Raw genomic sequence first — 27,316 nt, forward strand, 5'->3', positions numbered from 1 at the left:
ACACTCAATAAATACAGTGTAAATGCATTTTGCAATTACAAAATGTTAAATAAAACATGGCTCACTGCAAGGAGGCGGCAAGGAGGCGTGGGGAGGAGATGGCAGGAGAGCAAAGTAGAACTAGCCCACGTTCTCCCCAGTTTTTCTGCCGTCCTCCTGTTGGAATGCAACGTTCTTCAAGGGGCTCTCTGGGAGGCATCTCAGTGCACGGAGTGGACAATGAGGAAACGTGCTCTAAGGTGAGCCCCCAAGTGACAGCTTGGAGGCCACGCTTTGCCATTCATGGAACCACTGGCCTCTGTGGACTTCTAACTCATTAGCTCACGGGGCCACGAGCTTGGGTGTCTTGCTGCTGAAGCAGAGGTCACTAGATCAGAAAGTGACGTGATGTGGGCCAGAAGCCGCATGTGGCTCATCCTGGCTTCTCTCGACCTGCAAAGCAGCAGAGCTGTTCACATTCTAAGGAGCACACGGACCGCCCCGGGGTCTGAGGGCCAGCAGGTCCGGTGGGACCCTAGATTCTGCGCTCCTAACAAGCTCCCCTGTGACGCTGAGCCTGCCGGCCCTGGGGCCGCATTCACAGGAGTGAGGCTCTGTAGTACAAAAGGTTTCTGAATCTATAGAGGAATGAGGTCTTGCAGAGAAACGTTTTAGCTCAGGTCACACATTTTCACCCGGAGGTTTGTCACATGTTTTGTGAGGCTTGTAGCGAAAAGTGGGCACCACCAATGAAGTAGCAAGGTTGCACGTGACACATTTAATGTCATCACCTACATTTGATTTATTGTTTATCAGAGAAGAGGGGGGGTTTATAGCCCATGTCTGAGATGTGTTTCAGGGACAGCTTCTCATCCTGTTGTTCCTTTAGACTTTCTTACGAAGCACCGACCATGAGCTGATTTCTGTAGCACTGTCTGCAAGCGGCTCTTACGGATGCTCCGTGGATCACTGCGTTGACGGCAAACCGTGGAATACCCGTGTCCCTCCAGAAGGACCTGGGCCTTTGTCAAAACCCGGTCGTACCCAAGACAGCCATCTACTTACACACAGGGGATTGTGGCAGTGAGAGGACCGAGAACCCCCCGGCCCCGCCCTTACATTATCACTATGGCCGTGTGCTGGCCCCTCCTGTTCATCAGTATTATTATCTTTGAGCAGCACATTTCTCTCTTCCTCCCTTTACACTGGCCTTGTAACACAAACCCTCAAAGTACAAATAGTACCGAGAAGGGACAGCAAGGACCGAGTACTGTCGGGGAACGACGGGGAATCACGTCAGTTCCACGGCAAGCTTCGCGCTGATGGCCGTTCCCTGTCGGGTGGGATGCAGTGAAACTGACCGGCTTCCACACCATCCCCAGCAGGGCGCCCCTGATCTCCGCTGTCCTCTCTTGGTTCCAGCCACTTTCTCAGACCCCACCGAACCGTTGCAGAGGTCAGCGTGGGTGTCTGGACGAGAGTCTCCACGGCTGACTGAGAAAAGGAATGAATCCACCATTCCAGCACAGCCGCTAAATGGTCCGCGAAGCACTGAATCAGAGTCAGAATTCAAACCATTATTCCTCTGCCTTTTTTCCCTGAGGATCTCCTTTCTCCAAGATCTCCCCATGCCCGACCTTTGCCAGACCTTCAGTTCAAAGGGGCACCCATTCTCAGCGATGGGGACCCGCTGACACTCTTCTGCTGCGTGGGTCACACCTGCTTTTCAGACGCCGCAGCTAACGGTCTGGGTGTGTTTCCCTATTGCTACGGTACTCAGTGGTGAGTGGTTCAGCCTGGAAACATTTCCTTTGACTCTCTGTGATGCTTTCAAAGGTAGAAACAAACCCCATCCTTCTCTTTTCTTCGTTTGCCTTCCGCACAGTGGCAGGTGAGGCTGTGACGGCCCTTCAAAGGGAAGGGACTCGCTCCGCACCCCCTGGCGGTCCGCTGCCTCCGTCTGCTTGGAGACCTGGTCGTCCTCCCCACACCCAGGTTGGCACACTCTGGGTGCCAACCACACCGGGCACCCAGAGAGCCTCTGATGGCGGCGAACTGAACCCTCCTTGGAGTCTCGGGAGGGTGCCGGGCAAGTCACGGGCTGAAGGAGATGGAGGTAAAGAGGGAAGTGGGAGGGGCCCCCTCCCAGCTCACCCCGAGGCCGAGGGGCAGGCTGTCTGCCATGCTCTCTGGAGATGAGAACAACACAGGTGACAGGCTGCCGAGTGGTGCTGGAGCCAGAAACGGGTCTCGGAGAGGATGAGCTCGCCGACTGCGAGTGCCAAGTTGAGGTGTCTTGGTGTGATGTCCACCCAGCGGGGTGGGACGTGGATGCAGGTCTGGAGCTCCAGGTCAGCCAGAGAGAAAACACCCTCCCCACGACAGAAAGCTTCCACCAGCCCACGTGCCCCAACCCACTGTCACGGCCAAGTGGCCTGGTTCTTAATGAATGTGCATTCCTGGGAGCGTAAGAAACGGATCCAGCCCCCTTTGGTAGGGATTTCCTTAATATTCTGGAAGACAGTGAGTCTCTACACTGAAAGTACCGAGGCCTGAGGAGGTCGATAAACAGAAGGCAGCATCATTTCTACACCCTCAGTGATTGAACGTGGGACCGAGAGGTGCGGTTGCACATTCAGCTCTGAGATCCATGCTGAATTCAGGACCTAGAGCAGGCTGCCTCTCATCTTTTCTCTGTTTCCTCTTCCCAAAGCTGCTCTGGAAATGCTCAGCTTTCACTGCTTTGTCCTCTTTACAGATTACTCCTTTATTGCACACTTCATATCGGGCATCATCCTAAGGGCTTTTCAAATAGGCATCAATGTTATTCCCATTTTGCAGATGGCGAGACTGAGGCACCAGAAGTGAGTTCTCAGAGCTAGGGATGTGCGGTGGAATCCCGTAGTCTCACCCAGACGCCGTGCTCTCAGCGGTTTGCTAAAGCTGCCTTGTTCCTCCTTTGAAAGACCGGCTTATATAGAAGGAGCTAAGCCAGCAGGTAGAAGGCTCTGGGGAAGGGGTCTCCATGGACGAAAACACGATTCTCACTGCCTCGGAGATGGAGAAAAATGGAAAGTCCCCAAGTAGTACTTAAATCCATATACAACGAGTTATTGACCATGTACTTGGAATAAATGCTCAACACGGGAGTAGAAATTGTAATTAGGTCTCCGATCCCTCTGAACCCCAAGAAGAGAGAATCATGTGAACGCTGAGAGCGAGACTGCAGGATCAGACTTGGTTTCTGCTGACCACCTCCAAGTGGGGTGTCAGGGGGCCTCCGTCCTCATCTCTCCTGCGGGAAACCCACTTCATCACCGCCTTTACGAACTAGGTTGAGCCCTCGGTGGATGTAATGAGAATGTTAGAAGCAGTAAACGTATATCCTGTCAAGTGGAGGCTGAGGAACGCATCCGCATCATTTGATGCGGGCAGACTGAACCACCACAGGCGGAGGCCAAGCGGGCACCGGGCGGCCCCACGGTGGGAACGTCCACAAAATCAACGTGACCCCACTTGTTCTTTCTCTTACTTGGAGTTGCTGTCCAGCCATTTTCGACATGGCCCCATAGCTGCCACCAGCTCCGGCAGCCCAGGCAGGCGGCGAGCATACAGTGGGTGCTCAATACATGTTCACCAAACGAATCGTGCTTATTATTCTGTTCAAAGGGATGCTGTACTGATTGCTCCATCTTCAAGAGGCAAGGAGGGGACGCGGCTTACTCAAGGCAGCACAATGCCTGAACACATTTCTGTCTCCCTTTAGGCCTGCGTTTCAAAGTTTTCGTTGTAAATAATACAGCTATTTAAGCCGACACCAAGTATGAACAGTAGCTGCCCCTAGCTCAGCGGAAGCCAAAATTATTTGTGGGCACTGTATGGATTCTCAGGCTGTTTACACGCCATGTCCTGGTATTTTCAAGGGACCACATATGTGTATGTGTGAGCCCTCCTTCCAGCTCATCTGTGGGTCGGTGAGGACATGTCACAGGCCAGGCCCCCCCCTGCCTCCGGTTTCCTATGACCTATGAGCTAAGAATGTTTTAACATTTTAGGCTTTATTTTTTCATACAGTTTTAGATTTCCAGAATCACTGAGCAGACAGCGCATAGAATTCTATATGCCCGCTCCCTTCCCCCCTCAGCCCCGGTACACACTTCTCCCTGTTAACAGCTTACATTAGTGGTACATTTTCTACAACGGTGAGCCTTAACCCAAGTCCACCTTTTATGTTAAGGCTCGGTCTTTGAGTCACATAGTTCTATAAGTTTTGACAGATATATAATAGCCTGTATGTACCATTATAGTTTCATACAGAATATTTCCATAATCCCCCAAATATCCCCTGTGCATCACGTAGTCTAGAAACCAAAGGGATCATAATATTTCATGACATGTGAAAATGACGTGGAATTCAAATTGCAGTGTCTGCAAACAAAGAAAGAAAGTTTTACTGGAACCCAGCCTCCCCGGTTTGTTTACATGTTGTCAGTGGCTGCTCTTGTTCTACCCCAGAGCTGACACCACGAGACCTGCAAAGCCACAAATATTTACAGCGGGAAAAGTGTGCTGACCTCTGGGGTAGACCATCAGTTCTGGAAAGTCCGAGCTGTCACCTCTCAGCAAGTAGTGAGGGCATGTGGTCACAGTAGTTTTCAACTGTATCCTGTCCTCTCAGATATGTTAGCCATTGGTTCCAAAGCCAGCTCTCTCCCAGGGCCCTGGAATCCCTTCTGCCGTTTTGTTGATGTGTCTTTACCACCTATGTCTTGACTTTTTCAAATAGTGAACCTCCGACAGGAGAGGTGCAGTAGAGAGTTAACCTTGCCTCGGAGAGGAGTGGCCTGTGCCCAGTTCCTGGGAGGTGAGCTCCTTGGGTCCTCTTGCTTAGTAAGAGTGTCCTTGTTTACCTGAGGCCTTGGGCTACCCCTCATATTCTATGCCAACAACGAGACGTGTGGTGGGGGCCTGGGGCCGTGCTGTATCAGGGCAACCTCTGGAGGGACTAGAGACTAAAGGTCAGCCACAGGGGTGGTCAGTGTTGCCTGTGTGTGAAACTGACCACTGTGAACACCTCGGACATGAAGGCTCGGGTGAGCATCCCTGGACGGCAATGCTTCACGCGTGCTGTCAGATATCATTGCTGGGAAAAGTAAGCGCTCTCCACGACTCCATTCGGGGAGCACACCTGGGTGCTCACACCTGGCCTCCCCTAGGCCTGCCCGATGCATGTCTCCCATCAGCTGATCTTACTCTGCATCCTTACATTGTGATAAACCATAACCATGAGTTTAATGGCTTTCTTGAGTCCGCCTAGTGAACTGCTGGACCTGACGGTGGTCTGGGGGATCTCCCGACCCACAAAAGTCTGTTGGTTTGATGGTTCTGTTGAAATGTGCGGCTAACAAAGCATGAAGAGTTACCTCTCCCACGGACGCCAAGGTGAAGATCCACGTTCCCTCATCTGTCACAGTTCCTCTACAGCCACCAGAGTCTACACTGTGAGAGGGAGGGTCTCTGACGTTTCCTCAAGTTGCGGTATTTCTGTCTTTGCTGTTTTGAAGTAGACACAACCATCTCCATTTCAAAGATGGGGAAACAAGGGCTTAGAGCAGGTAAGCAGCCCACCCTGAATTTTAAGGTCAGCGGACAGCTGAGCCAGACAAACCCAAGCCTGTTTTGTTTCTTTTCAACTACGAATTCACTTCCAATGTTTCCAGGAGTCTCTTAGATAAAAACTCACTTTCAGTCTTTTTATTAAAGATGTATTTGACTGAGTGTGGCACAGAAGGGGAATTTCAGAGAGGATCTGCAAGTTCACATTTGAAGAGCTTTGTGAAAGCCAGATAAAAATACAAGGTTTTCTGTTCCAGTGAGAACTGAATGTTAGAGTATATTGGTATCCGGTCACTGTGACCTGTGAAACTTGGCTCTTCTCTTTCTGTGAAGCTTTTTTTTGTTTGGTTGGTTTTTTTGCTTGTTTTCACTGGAAAGACTTTTTCTTTTAAAAGCCTAGAAGATGCAAAGGAGAAGAGAGAACGGAAGGGTCACCCAGGTTCCTGAAAGGCAGAGGCAAAATCGGCTGCACGTTTCGGTGCCTTCCGCCCAACTCCCAGGCGGAGAGAGAGCAATTCAGGGTGAAGTTATTTAATTGAAATAAGGGTTCACTGGCTATTAGAGTTGTTCTCTGGCCAGGCTGCAGAGCAGAAGCAGAATCTCTGGGGGCGGGCAGACTTCCTGAAGGCCTCAGCGTGAGAACTGTCCTACTAGATTCTGCAGCACGGCCAAGACCCTGTGATGTGCTGGTATCATGAAGTTTTTCAAGTCTCCGATGGAATCTTCCACTGTTAAATTCATCCCTTACTGCAACTAAAGTAGACATTTTATAACACTCTGAAGAAAATGTGTCTGGGTGGGGTATTTCATGAGCCACTGCCTGGTGTCACCCCCACACACGGAAAGTCCCTGCTTGGGTCTAAGGTTCTCCAATTTTTCACTTTTTTTTCATGAACTGCAGCAGCTGCGGTTATTTCCTTCTGGCAGGAGCGTGGCGGGGAGTGAGCTGAGACCACACACATTTGTGTTTGTTTTTATGCGGCCGTATCTTCTCCTTCTAAAACTGGTCTTTGCGTTTATCTTTATTTTATCATTTTAAATGCTTGACGAAATGTGTCTAACTTTGGCCCATTTTGACTGATTTTCCCTGGGATATGGAGAACATCTGTCGCCTGTATTCTGAGACATTTATCACATTTCCAGCAATTTTCCTGTAATGATGTCGTTGATAATTAACTCTGTTTCAGTAGTTCTGGTATTTTCCTTAGAAATAGCTATAATGCCTCACATTGGTTTTCTTATCTATAATTAACCATTTCATCTTATCTCTTCAACTTTTTCATCAGCATTGTGCAAGAGCTTCACAAATTCTCCATTTTCTCTGTGCCTCTATGAATATCTTAGTGGGAACTTGAGAGAGTCTGGTTGGGGCAGGAGCTGACCAGTCCCCACTGCGTGTCCTGATTTGGGAACTTGGGAAAGTCCTAAAGCATCTTGGCTTGACTTAACACTTACAAAAAAAAAAAAAAAAATTATCCTCCAAACAGCAATAAAAACCCAGGTTTAATTCTATAATAGAAAGATTATTTCCCTTATGTAAAATACAGTGTACTCTAATCATATGGGGTAAATTACTTATTCATTCTATAAATATTTATCAACTGCCTTTGACAGAGCAGTCACTTTTCTAGTTCTTGGAAGAGAAAACAAAACGCAAAATCCTTGATCTCATGGGGAAGACAGATGATAAAAAAAAACAAGTAAGTAAATTATGGAGTGTATCAGAAGGTGCTAAGTACTTCGGAACAAAATAAAGACGGGAAGGAGCTAAGGTTCGGGGGAGGGTGTGTATACAACAGACTCCAGGGGTGTAAGCTTGCCTTCTCCTCTGGTAAATGTTCCGTTATTAACACTCAGGAACCAACACTGACTGCTCTTTGATCACGTTTCATGTATAATTACAAATTTCATGCAAACTAGTCACTAGGGAAGTTTCCTAGTTTAAGGCCCTGTTACATCAACACTTTTATGGTAAAGTGAATGATGTTCTGAGCAATTTCTCCTTCCCTAGATTATGGGATCACCAGAGAGGCCACCCTTCTAACTTCCTTTGCTGTCATAATTCGTTTCTATGGGAATTTGCCTTTCAATGGTATAAATAATGCAACAAAAACATACAACAGAAACTGGTTCCACCCAGTTCCTCTCCACGGGCAGGAAGGGTTTTTGCCTTCGAGCATTCCTGTCACATCTGAATGTCACATTTCTCATTTCAGTATCACTGGGAGCAGATTGGAGGACGGAATGAAGAGTTAACACCAGGTATTTCTAAAGCCTCTCAGAAGGAGCGTCTGTTTCTCCCAGAATCTAAGACCTGGCCCCCCTTCATGCCTTTTCCCCACGGGCAGGGCAGTGGGAAGAATAATGGCCCCCCAAACGTCCGCACCTTAATCCCTGGAACCAGGTTACCCAACACGGCGCGAGGGACTTCCCAGATTTGATTTAATTAAAGATCTTGAGATGGGAGGGTGTCCTGGATGGTCTGGATGGACCCAAAGTCCTCACGAGGGCCCTTAAGTGAAAGGGGGAGGCTGCAGGGTCAAAATGGGAGACGTGAGGACGGAGGCAGAGGTGGGGGTGACACCACTGCTGACTTTGAAGATGGAGGAAGGGGTCACGAGCCAAGGAACGCAGGTGCTTCCAGAAGCTGGAAAAGGCCAGGCAAGGAATTCGGCCCTGGAGCCTTAAAGGGGACCGGTGCTGCTGACACCTTGATCTTGCCCCAGGAGATCCATGTCAGACTTCTAGCGCCCAGAACTGTCACATAACTAGTTTGTGTTGTTTTAGCCGCCAAGTTGGTGATAATTTGTTACACCTGCCACAGGAGGCTGATACGGGGACCGCTGTTTGGAGTCCCCTCCAGCTGGGTCAGGGCCGGCCGAGGAGACTCATCCGATGGCCCTGGGTCACATTCCCCGTGGCTGTGGCCTCAGCCGTGGGTCCCATGCAGCAGGGATTTGGGTCTGCCTTGTCCGATGCTGTATCCCCAGGACCCGTCACCATGTCTGGGACACACCCTGTTTGTTGGATGACTTGAGCAAACCTGGTCCCACAGAAGCTCTGTGTAAGGAAAACGTGCCGGCAACAGCCTGCTTCATGTCTGACTTTATGCCGCATTCGGGGACTGTGCCCGAGAGAAGCCCTGAAGTTTAAAGTGTTCCGGGAGGGCCCCTCTGCCATGAATGTGCACTTTGACAAGTCACCCGAACCCCCGCGAGATCCTGGTTGGTGCCTCCAGAGGTGCCTGCGTGGGGCTCTGAACCCCAGCCGCCCCCGTCCACGTGGAGAAGCTACGTTCCAGCGTCATTAGGGATCCACCACATCACATCTTCCCTTCTCCTTTTCTTCTTTCTGAGCAGCTGGGAAAACACAGCCATGTATCTCAGGATGAACCAGGGATTCGTTGATCATAACCGGACCCTCTGGCTCATGACATCAGCTTAAGGTGAGAGCTCCCGATGGAGCAGCCCAGAAAGGTAACTGGTCCTGAGTTTATTGCAGACATTTCATTTCCATGAAAAGATACCATGTTTCCTGCCTGTCGGCTTCCTCCGTGTCAGAGCCCACAGCCTGTGTGGGCTTCAAGGGACCATGGTTTAAAAATGGCCACATTCCAGGTGAAAACCTCAGAGGTGGTGAGCAGGTCGTCCAGACTCCCGGCCCCTCCCGGATGCAGGGGAAGAACCAAGATGCTACCATCACTGACCTGCGCTCTTTGCCTCTACCCTTCCTGCTGCAGGGAACGCACTGGAAATTGCAGAACAGCCCAGCACCCACCCATCCCGACTGCTATAACCAGATGTCCTTTCTTTTAAGAGTTAACCTTTGGCGACAAGGGAGTAACACACCAGCTGTATTGGGGGGATTAAATCTCTGTGCTAGAAGAATGATTTATGCTCCAATAAAGCCAAACAAAACCTAATTGGGTAGGATGAGACCACCAAAAATTATGTTCACAATGAAAAACAGGACGAGAACTAATTACCCGGGTGCAGTGTTCCATTTAGCTATAATTCTACAGTCAATTAGTATTCTGTTTAATTGTACAATTAATGAACATATAAATTAAATTCATAGTTTATTTCTACCACTAAATTACTTATTTGAATTGCCTCTCTTTGGAAAAAAAAAATAAGCGACTCAACGCACACATTATTAACATGACTCGGCACGCCTTAATTGTAAAACAATTACGCCGCTATCATGGCTGGGCTGCTGCCTGTGTTATTGGGAGCTGAATAATTTAATTTTCTCTTATCAAGTGAACAGGTAATAGTTTCACTGACTGACACGCAATTCTCCTGGCAGATATCACCTTCCATCGGCAGGTCCCACCCTACCCAGCGCCTGCAAGAGCAGCACCGGAGACACAGTGGTTTTAACTTGACCTTTGGGAGGCACAGTCAAATTCCCGTGGAGGCATCTCACTCTCGGCAGGTGGGGGTGAAATTGCTGATAAAGAGACAGCAGAGCTGCCTCCCCAGCCCTCACTGGCTACTAAGTAGAGGAGGAGAGACGATGCCAACAGAAGAGCAATCCTCAGTGGCTCCTGTGGTCCCTTCAGTCCCTAGAACATCCCTCTGCAAGAGTACCTGAAGTCCACAGGTGGCAGGTGCTCACCTGTGCTCACGAGCAAGACTCCTCCCCCCAGGACGGCTGCCCCTCCGTCCTCGCATCCACTGAGCCTCCACTGGTGCCGCCATATTTGTGCGGCCCTGGTTCTCCCCCAGTTGCTGAAGCACTGAAGCCTTTGACTTTCCAAGGGTCCATGATGTCCTGTCATGGGAAGGGGGATGGCTCTGTCCCCTCGGTGTTGCACAAGCGGAGGGGTCCTGAAGTCCTGCAGAACTCGGCGAGACAGCTGAGTTCATGGGTCCTGCCGTAGCCCATCCCTTCCTTTCTTCCCAGACTATACTCCGCCTGCCCTAGACACACAGTGCCCGGCCTCTCCTCCAGCGCTTCTGCCAGGAAGGGTCTCCTTCCGGCAGGAGTCCCCTTTGGTCCCTCCGGAGATTGGTTTCTGACCCAGCTGCCTTGCCAGCTATCTAGATATATCCCCCTGGGCTTCCGTTCGCTCTGGGCTTCCTACTCCACACCATTAAATCCTTGCTACGTTCCACTGTGAAATCGTGCAGTCTGGGGGGGCCAGGCTGCCTGGGTTCCCATCCCAGCTCTGGCTCTGTCCGTGCGTGTGACCTTGGGCAAGACCCTCAGTCTTTCTGAGCCTGGTTTCCTCATCAGGGAAGAGGGGTTAGCAGTGTTTTCCTGGGGCTCCTGTAAGGTTACAGGATACAGGGCTTGGGGGGCTCGGCAGCATGCTCAAAGGGGCCCCTGCTGGTGTGACGCAGCTTGGCCCTGCCGACACTGTGCCTCAGCGGTGCTGAAAGGCAAGAACCCTGCCACCCCGAATGATGTAGGTGTGACCAATACGAAGCCGACGTCGGGGCGCTTGAAAGTAGGCGGAGCCTGGGGAAGGGCGCGCTGGGAAGCAAGAGGCCACCCGGCAGCTCTCCCGAGATTTGCTGGGCCCAGCGCTGAGACTGATTTGGTCTGTTTTGCGTGTTTGAACACAGTCTGAATCATCTGATACAAACAGAGGCAACAGGCCTGGATTAACTGGCTGGCGCACGCGTGTTTATACACAGGGCAGCCGAGTGCTTGTAAGAGCGGCCGTCCGGGCTTGGAGCAAATGGTTTCACTGATGGCTGCAGACGTGTGTCAAAGTCAAACTGGCCCCAGACAGAGTTAAACAGGCAGGCGAGACATTTCTCAAGACGAGTGCATTCGGGGCCGAACTCAACTCCACTGAAACCAGCAGTGGGGGCGGGGGGCGGTTAAGCCCTGGGGAGCCAGTGGAAAGTGCTGGAAGCCACCTTCGGGGAGGCAGCCAGTGGTGTGTGTGTGGCACACGGAGTGAACGTTTTCCTCTGTGATGTGGGAGTCAGGCTGCTACTGTCCTAGGGAGACAGAGGTGAGGCGCTATAGCTCCTTCTCTGTCCACACTGCAAGGAGGCTGCTCTCAAGTCCTCGAGAAAGGTATTTCCTGGGTTGTTAAACAGGCGAGGGGCTGGGAGGACATCTGCAAAGGGGCAGAGGAAGAATGTACAATTTCAAGTTTTCTCAGTAAGTGCTCTAAGGAAGGGGAGGTGAGAAAACTCCAGCTAGGAAGAGATGCGTCTGAAGTTTCCCCAGGCTGGGGGGACGTTCAGGTGGCCTTGGTCATGAGTGAGTGAGTCCCGGGCACACTGCTGGCTGCCTCTTCTCCTGAGGTCTGCTCCACGGCACCAGGGATGAAATTTATCTCTCAGGCAATCAATTCCTCAGCCCTAAATGCCTGAGTCCTAAATTCCCAGCAATAATATACAAGATGTGCTGGTTCAGTTCATGTTATTAGCTGTCTCTTAATAACCTTTGGGTCAGGGGTGTTATTGATGCTTGAGCTTAATTCAAATTATAATGGGATAAATCATGTGCCGTCTACAATCCTTGTTTATTGAATTTTGTATGATCCACTTAATTTAGGCCCTCCCAACTCTGAAGGCTGAAGCCTATTGAAAATCCGTCTCTTTATCCTCTCATGACCTAATTTATGTTTTCCTCTTTAACTTTTCCACCTACTTTATTGCTGTCATAGCCTCGGAGGCTCCATGAAGCAGAAGGCCGGGCTGGGAAGATTAACATTTTTATTGCTTTATTTGGTATCCTAGCCAAGCCACCCAGATGAAAACAGGCCTTTTGGGACTCTCTGCAGCCTCCCTCCCTAAGGCCTTTTGATGCTGTCCAGCAGTATGTACTTCCTTTGACCCAATAAACATCTCCTGAGTATCTACTTGGATTTTAAACTATTTTTGAAAATACAGAGTGCTTTCAAAATAGTGTGGCAACCCCAGAGAGGACCCAAGCAGTAATATTTGCATTCGGGGAGCACTTCAGTCAACTGGATACAGATGGTCCCTGTGCAGAGTGCATTTCCGCTACAGCAAGTGCACCGGGACCCAGAGGAGGGCCGGGTCTCCTTGGCGCGGGGAGAGGGAGGTGCAGTCACCTACAAGGATGTGAGGCAGACCGCCGCCCGCCGCCCGCCAAGCTTGGTTAGATCTGGAAAAGAGGAGGTCGGTGGGGATGAGAGGAGTAGTGGTGTGGAGGGGTTTCTTGCCCAAGGCACAGCCGTGGCCTTGGAATGGAGAACAAACGCGGGGGGGGGGGGTTGCTGCAGAGAGAAGCACCTCCCCAGACACCAGCTGGGCAGCGCAAGGGGGCCTGGGCTGTGAAGACAGGACACCAAAGACACCGAACAGGGAAACAGGGAGCTGGTAGCATTACAAGGCACCGACGGTTCGCAGCTGATGCCTGGAGCTTTGCTCATTAATAACTGACGCCCTCAGCCCCACCTCAGGAGCACGGAAATCAAATAAGGGCTATTTGGAAGCTTCCTCCAGCACGTGATTGGATGCTGATAAAACAAAGTGCTTGCTGTTTGGAGAAAGCGGATGGTCCATGTAGGCGCTCACAGAAAGTATCCGCGAGCAGTGCCGCTTGCCCTCGCGGTGAGGCGTGGTCCCCGACTCCCCTTCCGAGCTCTGGGGTGATGCCTGTCACTGGGCGGACCACTGGCCCTGCTGACTCACACTATTTAATCACAGGCAATTAGTGTGACTGACAGCACTAATTAAGCCATTACCTGAACAGGCTCCTTGCACCGGCCTCACTGCTGAGACCAGCCAGCCCTACCTTTGATCTCTTTGATTTGCTGCTTTCTCATCCTGGCTGTTTTAGGTCTCATCTAAATTTCCTCATCACCTTTAATGCATATTTTTATCCCATTTTTCCTCACGATTTTTAGATGCTGGTGCAAGGTGTTCTCTTAAAACACACACACAGTTACGATACTGTCAAAGAGGGCTCATCAGTACAGAGAGAGGGATTTGGCATCAAAGTTGCTGGATGCTTGGAACAGCCCGCAATACACCAGTGTTTTCAAATACGACATTATTGCCGATCAGCTGCAGACATTTCTGATGGCCATTCCTCTTCTACATTTAAAAAAATAACACTATTTTCTGTCTTTGAAATAATTATACAAACTAGACTTTTTGGAAGGGACTAATGGAAGAAAATTGAAAAAATGACGTAGCATTTTAAAATATTTGCAGTTTTTCTCACTTCTAAGATCAAATGCATTTAAAAAAAACTAATGGAAAATGAAATCTGGCATAATTTCATTGTGACTGATGTTTGTGATTCACTCCAGTTCAGGGTTGTAAGGTTCTGAACATACACAACTGTCTGGAGGGTTTCCCCCGAATCCTTTCTTCAGTGAACATGTGTTCTCTTAACTGGACAGCCACATGTCAAAGAATGAAATTAGAACACTCCCGAACACCATACACAAAAATAAACTCAAAATGGATTAAAGACCTAAATGTAAGGCCAGACACTATCAAACTCTTAGAGGAAAACATAGGCAGAACACTCTATGACATAAATCACAGCAAGATCCTTTTTGACCCACCTCCTAGAGAAATGGAAATAAAAACAAAAATAAACAAATGGGACCTAATGAAACTTAAAAGCTTTTGCACAGCAAAGGAAATCATAAACAAGACCAAAAGACAACCCTCAGAATGGGAGAAAATATTTGCAATGCAGCAACTGACAAAGGATTAATCTCCAAAATATACAAGCAGCTCATGCAGCTCAATATCAAAAAAACAAGCAACCCCAACCAAAAATGGGCAGAAGACCTAAACAGACATTTCTCCAAAGAAGATACACAGATTGCCAACAAACACATGAAAGGATGCTCAACATCACTAATCATTAGAGAAATGTAAATCAAAACTACAATGAGGTATCACCTCACACCGGTCAGAATGACCATCATCAAAAAATCTACAAACAATAAATGCTGGAGAGGGTGTGGAGAAAACCTCTTGCACTGTTGGTGGGAATGTAAATTGATACAGCCACTATGGAGAACAGTATGGAGGTTCCTTAAAAAACTACAAATAGAACTACCATACGACCCAGCAATCCCACTACTGGGCATATACCCTGAGAAAACCATAATTCGAAAAGAGCCAAGTACCACGATGTTCATTGCAGCTCTATTTACATTAGCCAGGAGATGGAAGCAACCTAAGTGTCCATCGACAGATGAATGGATAAAGAAGATGTGGCACATATATACAATGGAATATTACTCAGCCATAAAAAGAAATGAAACTGAGTTATTTGTAGTGAGGTAGATGGACCTAGAGACTGTCATACAGAGTGAAGTAAGTCAGAAAGAGAAAAACAAATACTGTATGCTAACACATATATATGGAATCTAAAAAAAAATGGTTCTGAAGAACCTAGGGGCAGCGCAGGAATAAAGATGCAGACGTAGAGAATGGACTTGAGAACACAGGGAGGGGGAAGGGTAAACTGGGAAGTGAGAGTAGCATTGACATATACACACTACCAAATGTAAAACAGATAGCTAGTGGGAAGCAGCCGCATAGCACAGGGAGATCAGCTCGGTGCTCTGTGACCACCTAGAGGGGTGGGATAGGGAGGGTGGGAGGGAGACGCAAGAGGGAGGGGATATGGGGATATACGTATATGTATAGCTGATTCACTTTGTTGTAAAGGAGAAACTAACACACCACTGTAAAGCAATTATACTCCAATAAAGATGTTATAAAAAAGGAAATCAAGAAGAACTGCACACACAGAAAAAAACAACCATGTATTTTCTTTATCGACGCTCTGTTTTGTGACAGGCACAGCGCGTTTGTATCTGTTCTCAGGACAAATCAAATATGAGAAATACACTTCCCTCAGCCATTGCACGTCCCTGAGGTTTGGAATTGTGGTTCTTTCTTTCCCTTCTGCTCTACCTGCCTCTTCACTCCTCCTCTCCTCTCCCTTCTCACTGCCCTGGACCAGCCCCTGAGCCTCCGGTCGTGATTTATTTTAACAGCCTCCTGCCCAGGCTCTCTGACTCCTGCCTGGCCCCATTTCCTGGGCTGAGAGACAGAGGCCGAACTCGTTACCCTGACATCCTCTGCTCCAGTCCCATCCCAGCTTCCCCGGGAGGCCGGCCTCACTGCCCCGACCTTGTCCGTCCCCCTCTGGGGTCCAGAAAATAGCCTTGTGTTCCCATCCCACCTCCAGGCCACATCGCTGTTGTGTCCCTCTACCTCCTGCCAGGCCTGCCAAAACACACGTGGACCTGCAGCTGACTGTGACCTCCCTCATTTCTGTCTTCAAGCAGCTTCGAACAGAACAATGACCTACGTGCCCAGAACTCGATGTGGACTGTGCACCTAACTAGTGCACAGCCTGCAAGTTAGGAGTTGCAAGTACTCTACAGAGGAGGACTTTAACCTGAGGCCAGAAAGGATCAAGTGCCAGAGGTCCAACAGCTACCTAGTGGTGAAGGAGGTTTTCCAGTGCAGGTGACCCTGGGCCGGGAGCCGACACCTCCCCACTGCGCTGGCTCCATCTCATGTTGGAATCCCACATACTCAGCGTCCAATCATTAACATTTTCACCTGAACTGTGGTCTGATCTAATCCTTTGGGCTTAGAAATCCAGAAAGCAAGGAAAGTGATCTGTGTCCCTGACCTATTTTAGTGAGGGCTTTCCAGATGGTGGATCAGTGATTTAATGGCTATAGAAAGAATCAATTAAAAGGACATCAGCAAGTGGTACAACAGGAGATCGCAGGCTCTGTCCACTCCCAGAAAAAATATGATATAAACAACAATCCACAGATGAACATACCTTCACGGGGGCTCTGGACCCCAAGTGAGAGATCCCAGCATCTAAGTGGAGAAGAGAAATGAGGACACACACGTGAAGTGATGCATGTAAACGTCTAACTTCTCTGCAGATCTAGGCTCCAGGCCCTGTTAAAAAAATGAACAAACGAGTTGAATAGATACCTTTCCAAGATACATACAGATGAATAGATACCTTTCCAAAGATACATATACAGACGGCCAACGGGGACATGAAAAGGTGCTCAGCATCACTCATCATCAGGGAAACGCAAATCAAAAACCACACTGAGCTATCTCCTCACACCTCTTAGAATGGCTTTTTTTTTTTTTTTTTTTTGGCGGTGCGCGGGCCTCTCACTGCCGTGGCCTCTCCCGTTGCGGAGCACAGGCTCCGGACGCGCAGGCCCAGCGGCCACGGCTCATGGGCCCAGCCGCTCCACGGCACGTGGGATCCTCCCGGACTGGGGCACGAACCCGTGTCCCCTGCATCAGCAGGCGGACTCTCGACTGCTGTGCCACCAGGGAAGCCCCATCAAATGGCTAATTTTAAGAAAAACAAAAGATAGCAAGTGTTGGCGAGGATGTGGAGAAAGGGAAACCCTGGAGCACTGCTGGTGGGAGTGTAAATTGGTGCAGCCACTGGGGAAAGCAGTATGGCGCGTCCTTAAAAAATTAAAAATGGAACCGCCATATGATTCAGCCATCCCACTTCTGGATATTTATCCAAAGGAGTTGAACTCAGTATCTGGAAGGGATACCTGCACCCCCATGTTCACAGCATGCTTTGCCTGTTCACTCACAGTAGCCAAGCCATGGAAACAACATAAATGTCCCTCCACAGATGAATGGATAAAGAAATGTGACATATATTTGGAGTGGAATATTATTCAGCCTTTAAGAATAAAGAAAGGCTGCATCTATGTTGCAACAACATAGATGGGCCTGGAGGTCACTGTGCTGAGAGAAGCCATCCAGTCACAGAAAGGTAAATACTGCATGATCTCACGCATATGTGAAATCTAGTTGACTCTAACTCCACAAGCGGAGAGTAGAACAGTGACCGCCAGGGTGGGGGAGGGAAACGGGGAGATGTTGGTCAATGGGTGCCAAATTTCACTTCTGCAGGAGAAGTAAGTTCTGGAGATACTCCACCCAGCAGAGTCCCTAGAGCTAACAATATTGTATCGTATGCTCAAAATTTTCCAAGAGGGTAGATCTTACATTAAGTGCTCTTACCACAAAACTACTAATAATAACAGGGGCAGGAGGAAATTTGGGGAGATGATGGATATATCTACGGCCTTGATGGTGCAATGGTCTCATAGGACTATACTTATCCCCCAAATCACTGAGTCGTATACATTTAATATGTACTGCTTTTTACATGTCAGTCATACAGCTATTAAAAAAATAATGCTTAAAAAAAATCCATTAGGGTATGCATAGTATAGAAATTAGCCAACCACATGTGCTGCTGTCTCCCCAAGCTGTTTGGATTTCAAAGGAAAAAGAAATAAAATGGCCATGTTTGGGCAACGTCTGCAAACGTGGCTGATCTGATTCATTTTCTTAAATGGGGTTTCTGGGTCAAACCATGCACCGAAGACGCTGGGGTGAGACGGAGGACGTTGCGAAGGCTGTGCTGTGGATTTCTGAGGTGCTGAGACCGATCCATGTCCCACTGGCCCCCACAAGCCTCTTCTGTATGACATCTTTCAGCCACGTTTGTGTGCCGACGTGGTAGCTGTGGATAGTGGCCTCTGTGGAGGGGTCCAGGCCCGAATGTTGTTAATGATCTCTTTGCTTTCTGAAGTGGTTTTGTTGGGTTTAATTGATGTGTTTTGGGGGACAGGAATGAATCTGTCGCTTTCTCTTCTAAAGGGAGAAAATGAAGGGTGTTTATTCCCCAGCCTGGTATTCTTTGGGGCCCCACCCCCGGCCAAGGGGGAGTCTGCACCCCAACCCCTACCCTGAGCCAGCGGTGGGAGGACACACCGCCGTGCCGGCAGCGTTAGGGTGGGTTAAAGCCACCCTCACGAGCACAGGCCAGACCCCGATGGAGGGTTTTCAGAAATTTTCACAAGTGAACGAGCTGGGAACCCGGCCAGGAACTCCATCCTTTAGTGGGCCACACCCTATTATCTTGAGGACCATATTTACCACACATGGGCTTAGCCGAGGGTTAAGATGAGCTGTAACCTTGGCTTATTGAGCGCTTACTCTGTGCCAGGTGGTGCACCAAGGGATGAACACACGTCATTTCATTAAACCCTCACACGACCCCGCGAAGACTTGCGATCCTCTCTGGCTAAGGAGGGGAAACTGAAGCTCCGAGGACTTCAATAACTTGCCTGACGCCCCAGCTCCCAGGCGGCAAAGCCCCGTACGGAGGACAGCAGGGCCTGCACCACTAGCGAAGATGCCGTAACGGACTCTGGACACTTCACACCAGGAGGCTGCTGAATCCGTCACAGGCACTGTTACAGCAATTGAGACGCACTGCCCGGCACTGCTGTTAACACACATTCCACTCCTGGGCACTTGTGCGCGAAATGAAAAGAGTCTCGGCTTTGCCTTCCCGCCTCTCAAAGCCGAAAGCTGCTTTTCTCTAACTACATTCATTCTAAATACGGGCTCCTCTCTAAGTACACATTCTAGAAAATCTGAACAATGAAGAAAAGCACGAAGTAAGATATCCTCTAGAATCCTGCCATCAGTGGGCAACTGCTTTTAGCGTTTCTGGAAGCGTTTACAGTTTCTGCAAATAACTGCCACGGACAGCCGTGCACACACATTCACGTGGGAACCCACTCCAGCGGAGGACTGGAGAATAGGCAGCAACGTGGAGCCTGAATTTTCACTTAATAATAATCTGTCCGAGGTGTTTGTCCACGACGATGGGCTCAGCTACACACTGTCGAGTGGTACGGAGCATTCAAATCTGTCATTGTACCATAACGGGTCTCCAATCTCTTATCTGTGAGCATCTACATCGTTTCCGGTGCTTCGCTGTTATCGGATTTGACGGGCACACTTCTACGTAATGTTTAGCCTCTGTCCACTTGCCTCTGACGGGAGGGCAGTGGATAACTGGGAGCAGTGTGCAGTCAACCACAGCCATTGTGATTACATGTCATCAGTGCCAACCCACAGGACTGGGGCTTTGCAGTAAAAGAATATGATTGGGTTTTTTTCATTCTTTCTAAAGAAGTTACTTTAGCATTTCTTGTATGGCAGGCCTACCAGCAAGATGAAGGAGACATGACACTAATATAAGGTGGATGCGGGATTGACCCTGGAAGAGCAAGGGACATTCCTAGAAAAACTGGTGACACGTGACTAAAGCCTGGAGTTTAGTTAAGAGTACACATCAAGCTTAGTTCTCAGTTTCGACAAAGGTATGATGGCTACATAAGACGTTAATGCCAGGAAAACTGAGTGAAGGACATACAGGAACCCTCTGTACTGCCACTGCAATCTTTCTGTAAATCTAATATCATTTCAAATTTTAAAAGTTTATTTAAACAAGAAGAGAAGAGGAAAGGGGGGGGAGGGATACATTAGGAGTTTGGGATTAACATATGCACACTACTATATATAAAATAGAGAACCAACAAGGACCTACTGTAGAGCACAGGGAACTCTACTCAGTATTTTGTGATAACCTATAAGAGAAAAGAATCTGAAAAAGAATATATATATATATATATATATATATATATAATATATATATATAAAACTGAATCACTTTGCTGTATACCTGAAACTAACACAACGTTGTAAATCAACTATAGTTCAATTTAAAAAGACAGTTCAACTAAAAAAAAAACAAAACAGTGGGCTTCCCTGGTGGCACAGTGGTTGTGGGTCCGCCTGCCAACGCAGGGGACATGGGTTTGAGCCCTGGTCCGGGAAGATCCCACATGCCGTGGAGTGGCTGGGCCCGTGCGCCACAACTACTGAGCCTGCGCTCTAGAGCCCGCGTGCCACAACTACTGAGCCTGCGCTCTAGAGCCCGCGTGCCACAACTACTGAGCCTGCGCTCTAGAGCCCGTGTGCCACAACTACTGAGCCTGCGCTCTAGAGCCCGCGTGCCTAGAGCCCGTGCTCCACAACATGAGGAGCCACCGCAATGAGAAGCCCGCGCGCCACAACGGAAAGCAGCCGCCGCTCGCCGCAACTAGAGAAAGCCAGCGCACAGCAAGGAAGACCCAACACAGCCAAAAATAAATAAATAAAATAAATTTTTAAAAAAACAGTAACAACAATAAAAAAAGAATAGAGCTCTTTTTACTGGGAATAAAAATGTTATTACAGACTAGTAAAAGAAAAAACACCTGGGTATAACTTGGCAACTCTTGGCCACCTACATCCACTGGACTTTCACGTTGAAAGTTAACGCTCTGAAAATAGGAGGCGTGGGAGCGGGGAGGAACTTCTCCTTTGGACCGTTCTGCTGATCGTGGCACAGACTCCAAGATGCTTCCCAAAGCCGATGCCAGGCTCTGGGCCCCGGACTTTCCAATTTCTTCCCTTATTTGGGGTGACTTCACTCCTCTAAGGGGACCATGCTTGGGTTTGGAAGAATCCAAGGGGCAGATCGCAGCTTGTCCCAGAAGCCGCTCTGTCTGCTTCAACGGTCAGCTGGTGGCTGAGGGCGTGGACGCTGACCATCCATCCTGCCTGCGTCACAGTAACGGTGCTGTCACTCACTACCTGCTCACGTGGGGCGAGTCACTTAGCCTCTCGCTTCATCTCCAGAACAGGAAGAATGATAGCTTTGTTGTGACGATTGTGTAAGTTAATAATCATCTTGGAATAACACCTGATTTAACAGAGATGACCTTTATGACTGTATTAGTTTTCTTTTGGTTGTGCTGTGGTAACAAATCCCTCCCGAATCTCAGGGGCCGGCGATGACACGGCCCTCTGAGGCTCTGCCCCCCCGACCTCGTTCCCTTTCTATGGTGGTGGGGGGAAGGCACAGTGAGACTCAGAACCTCCCATAGGATTTGGGCATCGTTGTGGACCGACGCCATGGATAGGAGGATGGCATTTACCATTTTCACTCACATTTAATTGGCCAAAGCAAGTCCAGTGGACAAACCTGGTGTTAACAGGGACAAGGTCATGTAATCCTGTTACAGGGAGGGTAGTGAGTAATTGGGAGCAGTATACAATCTACCACAACCATTATGGTAACATATTATCAGTATTATACTTATGAGTGCGAATCCCCAGCACTGGAGCTTTGCAGTAAAAGAATATGCTCATTCTGTTTTCACTTTTCTTTAAAGAGGGTCCTCCTTTCCCTTAAGGCTTATTAGTAGGACTTGCAATTTACATAAAACAACATTCCTCTTCTGCATGCATTTCTCCATCCCATTGCTAGAGAAGATACACAACATTTTAGAAGTGATTTCTAAAAGAACCATATCACTGAGACAAAATGTTAGAGAAGATCATTGTAAGATATTTTCATGGCAAGGTGTCACGGTGTTTGCCTCAAAAGGAAAGGGGTGGAATGGAGAAAAATGTGCTCCTTTACCCAGCGACTGTTTTCTCAAACCTGTTTTGTCTAATTAAAGAAAAATCAAGCAAAATAGTTCCAAAGTATCCTGGGGCTTCAGCTCACTTTTTGCACAGTGAGAATCCCAAACTTTCTCAAATACTACCTCCAAGCTACACTCCTAAGAAGCTAGAAACTTCATCAATACAAAGACCAGAAATTTAAGCACACTGTACTTCAGTCTTTAAGGGAAATAGCCCAAGGGGAATTGAGAGATTTCCATGAGTATTTAAAGTCTGAACAGTGCAGATACAAAACCAAAAGCCACCAGAAAGGTTTCAGGAGAAATAATTTAATTGTAAATCCAAAGCAATAAATAATTAAGAACTGGTTCTCCAATGTCTAAAGTGTATCATCAGAGGATTGTGGTTTGTTTTTTTTTTTTTTTTTTTTGCGGTACACGGGCCTTTCACTGTTGTGGCCTCTCCCGTTGCGGAGCACAGGCTCCGGACGCGCAGGTGCAGCGGCCACGGCTCACGGGCCCAGCCGCTCCGCGGCACGTGGGATCCTCCCGGACCAGGGCACGAACCCGCGTCCCCTGCATCGGCAGGCAGACTCTCAACCACCGCGCCACCAGGGAAGCCCTCATCAGAGGATTTTATGTCTTGATTCACTGACAATGAACACAGTAAGGATCTCTGGTTTTCAAGGTAGCCGTTAGGAGTGTTTGAAGTACCACTGTTTTCTGAAAGCGCGATAAAGAAGAAGCCATTCGGAAGTTACAGTCTCATTCCGTGTAGAGCTCTACAAGGCATTGATATTCATTGTTCGTGGTTATCAACTCGACCTCTACTGAGTGGCCCCGATTTATGGGAGACTCATTAAGGAGTCAGGCGGTGACCGCACTCCCTCCCATCTGATAATTTACAGCATTCACTGGGTAGCTGAGGGCTCCAAAACCGAACTCACTCCAAAGGCTTTTCACTTACCAGAGACTGCATGTTTGGGCTAGAACGTAAAACCCATTTTTTTTCATCTAAAAGCTGGGAAGATGCTTTTAGCATTAGCAATTGAGACACAATTTACATTTATATGTAAATTTTAAAGTATATACAGACACAGATACAGACACACACCCAGAGACACACAAAGACACAGACACAGACACACACACACACACCCATACACATTCTCATCTTAGACGTTCCTCTCTTCTCATCTCTAGCTGCCGTTCTGTTGGGAGCCTTCATCTGCTTCTTGAGAAAGAGGAGACGGAGAACTGGGGGTGTCAACCAAGACACGGTGCAGGAAGAAGGACGCGATTCAGGAAGTAGTTTACTGGGGGTCTTAAGAATTGCAACTGGGAAGACACAGATTCGGGTAACCCCGAAAGAGTGTTCCTAGAGACAGAGTCAGGGGCTTATAAAGACAAAGGCTACAAGGTTGTTACAAGTTGCCAGCAGAGAATTGTGATTGGCTCTCACGCGAGTCAGAAAAGATCTGTCCTTAAGCAAAGAATCACGAGTTGGTTTGGGGTAGGCGTCTGATAACTAGACTGTGGCGAGTTATTTTAGGGTGAGGGTCTGATAAGTATCTTGAGTTTACAGCAGGGGTTCTGGATGACTTCATCAGGTCCAAAGGTCAGATCCCATCCAGGCTGAGACACGCATAAGTCACACTTCTTCTGTGGCCTCCCAGCTCCACTTTAGAGAGTTCTCTTAGCAATACCAACTCCATTTTGATTTTCTTCCACCGGGCCCACTCTTAAGACATTGACCACCTTCTGAGACCGCTGGGCGAGACTGTCAAGACCCCCAAGGAGCATTAGACCCAGAATGATGTAGGGTAATCAAAACTATACAACTTAAAAATATATGAAGATATACTAACTTTCTTCCAAGTTCTTAGCTATACACTTCCACAAACAAAAGTTAATGACTTAACTTAGATCATTACAATCCTTTGAAGTAGACATCAACATCGTTTGCACTTTATCAGTGGAGAAGATGAAGCTCGGAGAGGTAAATCTGAGGTCATGTGTGATTCTTCCGTAAGTTTTCATACTATGAAAAACTACGTGATATGCACACGCCCATCCACACATCCATATACGTGCAAGGTCTTTACATCATTGATGAAGTCAAAGGAAACTCAAGTAGATGCAGCAATTCCCAGGCATTGTTACTGGCTAATATGCTGGTATGACTTCTTTTCCCTGGTACTCCCTGTCACATAATGCTTCTTAATACACAAATCAATGAATATTTCCGACCCAACCCTGCTTGGTGGAATTCTTATTAAAGGTGACTTATTTTCATTTCATTATTAAAGCAAGCTTTCTAAAGGCTTTCTAGGAACAGAGGACATTTGTTTCTTCCTTGCGCTCACCTAGCCAAGTCCCATCTGGTCAGATCCAACTCTGTTTACACCTGCACGTACACAGCTGAAAGGAGCTGCAAGGAAAATGCAACCACCCTACCTGGCCTCAACCAGAAGTCATGAGCTCACCTCAAGGGAAATCCACGCGGCCTCGCTGGCCTCTAAGCCGGCAGCGTCAGCGTCACCTGCTGAATCGGAAACCCTGCAGGGGACGCCCAGCGTTCCAGTTTTAACTGGACGTGTGCTCGAGTCTGGGGCTCACCCTCCCCTCCTTCCCCTCCTAGAGGGTTACGGAGCACCTTCTTTCTTCTCTTTGAAGCTGCGATACCTCCTCCCCATCCCCGCTCACAGCAGAATACCTTGCTTCCTCATCAGGAAGCACACAGAAGCAGTGAGAAGAGGACTTCCACGTTCTGCCACCATCACAACCACTGGCCTGCGTGCAGGTGGACTGGTGCCCTCCCTGTTGTTACTTTTGGTGAACTGCCTGTGCTCGCCCCCAAGGCCGCCCATCCTCTCTGTTCTGGCACTGGATTTCTCGCCTCTGAAATATTCCAGGACCTACTTCAGCAATCCATCAGCTTTTGTCACACCCTTGGTCATCTTTGTAATGAAAATCTATTAGTAGTGTGATTCCCGTCTAAACTCAAGAAACAGACCAACATCTGACCTCTCTTGATCCTCTATCTCTTTCCAGTCCACCTGACTTTCCCCTTTATGTTAATTTTCTGCAAAGAGTTGTCTATACTTGTATCAAGTTCCTCTCTTTCCCTTGTCTGTTGAACCTACCCATGGAGCTTGTATCCCTACCATTCACCAAAACTGTCCCTGAGAAGAACTCTAAAAGCTCCTCACTGCTAAGCCCAGAAGTCTTCTTTCGGTTCTCATGTTAACATATTCGTCTGCAGCATCTGACACAGCAGAGCATGGCCTCCTGTCTTCACTTGGCTACTGACTGATTCTCCACTTCTTTCTTGATTCTCCACCTGCTTCACTGATACTCCTTCTGAGTCTCCCTTGACGGTTCCTCCTCACTTCTCTAACCTCAAAAGGTTGGGATGCCCAGGGCTCAGGGCTCAGTTCTGTTACTTCCTTATTTCCATTAGGTTCCCTAGGTAGTGGTTCTCAACCTTGGCTGCACATCAGAATCACCTGGAGTGTTTTGAAAACTTTCCACGCACCCTAGATGAATTCAATCAGGATTTCTTGGGTGGAACGGAAACATCAGTGTATTTTCGAAGCTTCCCAGGTGATTGCTACGTGCAGCCACGTTTGAAAACCACTTTCCCAAGGGGTCTCATCCAGCTTATTGCCAAATCATACATATGCTAAAGGCCCGGATCCCAGAGTTCTGGCGAGTCCCTCTCCCTGACAATCCAGATTCCCACCCAGCATCTGCAGTGAGATGGCTGAGACGTAACTCACACTTAAAATGTTCCAACTGGACTTTTAATCCATCCCCCTAAAATTCAAGGTGAAAAGTCTTCTTCACCTTAGCAAATGGAAAATCCACCTTTCCAGGTTCTCAGGCCAAATTTCTCGAGGTGGCCTCAACCCCCCTCTTCCTCGTGCATCCTATGTCCAACCGGTAGCAAACCCCCTACTGCGAAGTACGTCTAAGTCTGATCATTCCTCACCATCCCCACCGCCACCTCCCTGGACCAAACCATCATCCTCTCCTGCCTGATTACTGCAGCGACTTCCCCCACCGCTTCCATTCTCCCCCCTCCACTTTCTCTTTTAACATGGCCGGAATGGGTCTTTCAGAACACAAGTTGGTTTCTGTCCATTCTTGGCTGAAACTCTCCAGTGGCTTCTGATTTCACCAAGGGTAAAACCCAAGGGCACCGTTTTCTTTCTAGGTAACTTTCCTTAACCATTTTTATAGCTATAGTCCATCTCATGCCATTGTTAATCAGAGATTATCAAAACAGATAGTGGAATTGTTCCCAGCTACAAAAATCTTACCTCTTTTCTACCTGACAAGAGAACACTTTTAGATAGTTCTAGATCAGCATTTTCTAAACTTACCTAACCATGAAACATTTTTAAATTATAATATATTGATGGAACACCAAGAGGAGTTCATGAAATATAAATGTAGGCTTAGATTAAAGTAGACAGCACCAAAAAAAGTTTTCAAAGGTGAATTTATGACTTAAAGAAATAATAAAAACTTGATTCATATTCACAGAACAAAAACCAAATTAGAGAAATCTGCTTAGGCGTAAGTTAATGAGAATAAAATATATCAACATAAAGTAATTTTTTTGCATGTGCATTTTTTAATAAAAGAAGACATGCTCCAAAAAATGTTTTATTAAATAACACTCTTTGGGATGTATTCTAGAACACACAGCTGCTTAAAATTTGGGATAATGTTGCTGAGCTTCATCCCCATATGAGGTACAGGATCAAATCTATTTCCACTTTTTGCTCAATGAGAGTGGGATGTGAACATTCTGCTTCTCCACGAATGACGTGGCAGAGAAACACACATGTAAACTACATTTTTCACGATATTTGGGAGCAACTAAATTCGGTTACTACTCAACTCATTCACCTTGATATTGTTTATTCATTGATCTGATCTTGATATTTCAGAAACTGAATCTGCATATGCTTCTCTTCTCTTCGAAGTTCTCACTTGAGAAGTTCCAGATAGTTTGAGAGCCTCGTGAATTTGTGTGGTTTTGTCACTTTGCTGCTGTTTTGATAAAACTGCCTTTCCAGCCACAGAGCTGTGGGGAAGCAATTTGCTCAGTATAAATATTTCAGGCACCATAAATGTTGAATAATGCCGCAGATATATGTTGAAATATTCAGCCAAAATGCACAGCACAGAGCAGTGGACAGTCGACAACATTCATGTGAAGGGCAGTTGATAAGTGCTGCCTGGACACCGGGAGGCTTGACCTTGGGTATCTGTCAAAGGACAGAGTGCGGTGGTTTTGAGCTGGATGCCTGGGTCCAAATCTTGGTTCTGCTCCTTAGCAGCTGTGTGCCAGGGCAAATGCTTTAATGTTTCTGAACCTCAGCTATCTCATTTCTAAAATGGGAA

This window comes from Kogia breviceps, chromosome 14 (genome assembly GCF_026419965.1).
Source record: "Kogia breviceps isolate mKogBre1 chromosome 14, mKogBre1 haplotype 1, whole genome shotgun sequence".
NCBI classification, from domain to species: Eukaryota; Metazoa; Chordata; class Mammalia; order Artiodactyla; family Physeteridae; genus Kogia; species Kogia breviceps.